Consider the following 2,512-nt stretch of genomic DNA (forward strand, 5'->3'; position numbering starts at 1 on the left):
TTTCGGCCTCCTCTTCTTCTTGGTCCCAAGAAACCTCTTCTGGAGAGCAGGTTGTACAGGAGAGATGATATGCCAAGGGCCCGGCCCTTCTCCTACAACATCCAAAGACGTCATGACTGATGGGGGTTACGCTAGGCAGCATGAGTGGCAATCTGGATCCTAACGCATGATCTCAACCATCTCCCAATTGAGGAGCATGACGTTGCAGCCATGGAAGACCCAGGAAAACAGATGACCACTGACTGAGGAGATGCCAAGGGGTTGCTTGAGGGGAACCACCAGAATGTGATGCCGGGAGACAAGAGCGGCATCCACAAAGTTCCCCGCGGAACCAGAGTCTGAGACTTGAAAGCCGAGACTTGCATGGGAGTGTGAGTGCCTACAGAAAGGAGTACAGGAACTGTCAGGCGTGGAGAAACAGTAATCACACCTAGGGATGTTCTTCCCAGGACGCTTAGGGGGGGGGGGGGGCGGAAGTGGGAGGATGGACAAGACAAGCCCCAATGAAGTGCTCAGGCACGGGCAAAGTACTGGCAAAGTACAAGCAGAAGTTCTCCTGACAAAGTCTCGATGTTCCTTTATGGTGAGACGGGCTCTGTCGACTTGCATAGGCTTCACTTCAGACTGTGCGTCCAGAGGATGGAGCGGTCTTTGGGAGACTGGAGCAAAACAGGGTAGCTGTGGAAGCGGAGCCTGTGGTTGCTTGTGATGCAATTCCCCAGCACACTCCATGAATCGCACGTCTATCCGGATGGCCAGGGTGATGAGACCACTCAGTGTAGGCGGCAGGTCACGAGCAGCCAATGCGTCCTTGACCTGGAAAGATAGTCCTTTTCTGAAAGTAGCAGCCAAGGCAGCGTAGTTCCAGGAGAGCTCAGAAGCCATAGTAAGGAACTCGACGGCATATTCGCCCGCGGTCGAGTCTCCTTGGCGCAGTTCTAGCAGCGCCGTTTCAGCTGAGGAGGCTCGTGCGGGTTCCTCAAACACGGAGCGGAATTTAGTCAGGAATGCAGTATGGGTGGCCGTGACTGGATCGCCTTTGTCCTATAGAGGTGTAGCCCAGGCCAGTCCCTTCCCGGAAAGTAGACTGGCCGTAAATGCCACCTTGGAGCATTCGGTGACAAACTGGGATGGCATCAGTTCTATGTGCAGCGAGCACTGGGTAATAAAGCCCCTGCGCAACTTGGGATTGTCGTCATACTTGTCAGGCATAGAGAGTAGCAACGGGAGGGGTAGCAGGAACTGCCACAGGAATGGACACTGGAGCCAGAAGCTAGTGCATAGAGGAAATCAGCTGTTGCAGTGCCACAGTGACTTGACCAAATAATTCCCCATGTGAAGCAATGTGCAGGGTCTGCTGGGCAACAACCCTGGAAATATCAAACAGTATCGGAAGCGGCATCTCGGCGGGGTCCATGGCTGGATCTTACTGTCAGGGTTCTGAGTCAGTGGGCCCCCCAGAACCACAGCGGAAGATGGTATTAGCTGACACCTGGGAGTGGAATCTAGGTGGGTCAGTGGACCCCCTGGACCACCGCGGGAAATGGTACTAGCGACACCTGGGAGCGGAATCTAAGTGGCACCTGGTCTTCACCAGAACCCGCCGCAAAGCGGGATGGTATCGCTGCGGCAGGGTACCACGAGGTCGTTCCACAGGTGCGGCTAGCCCACGGTGGCTGCCGAGGTTGCAGTACAGAATTGGAATCCATGCTCAAAGTCAGGGCAGGTGGCAGTGATGCAGAGGTCATGTCCAGGAACGCTAACGGGAGATCAAGGCAGGCAGGTACAGGAACGCCACAAGGGAGCTTTCTCTAAGAGCTCACAGATCCGGCAGGGAATCCGGGGAACAGCCTTAAAGGAAACCTGGAAGTGCCAGCGCCAATCAGTGGCCCTTTAAATCCTAGAGTGCCGTCACGCGTGCGACCCAAGGAGCGACCGGATGGGAGCAGGAGCGTGGAGAGGTGAGTTTGATGATGATGCAGCCTAAGGGTGATGGCACACGTGGTGTTTTGAACGCGTTTTGGGCCCGTTTTAAGCAGTGTGTCAAAAAATGCATGCGTTTTTGACCAGTTTGAATTAAGATAATTGGTCAAACCTGTCAAAAACGAATGTCTTTTCAAAAAATGCGGTTTTTAACGGACTGCTTAAAAACTGACCAAAAACAGGTTCAAAACGCCATGTGTGGCATCAGCCTAGGTCATGCAGAGGGTGCAGTAATCAAGTGGTGACGCCGCACCCAAGGCGATCACCGACCCTCGCCTACCCCCGTCCCTGGGTATTTACATCCATATACATACAGAGCAATACATACATAACCCATATCATAGTTTTGGTGTGTGCTGTCCTCTAGTGTTACATTTGTGAAAAAAAGGTGAGAATTCTTATACAATAAGTAAGAAGAGGCTGAATGTATCTGTATACAAGGGCCCATGATCTGTGGATTCAGCACAGATAATAAAAAGACGATATTATGGTCACGTGTGATCTGGAGACATGGAAGAAACTCTCCGTC

The sequence above is a fragment of the Engystomops pustulosus genome, chromosome 11, assembly GCF_040894005.1.
Source record: "Engystomops pustulosus chromosome 11, aEngPut4.maternal, whole genome shotgun sequence".
NCBI lineage: Eukaryota > Metazoa > Chordata > Amphibia > Anura > Leptodactylidae > Engystomops > Engystomops pustulosus.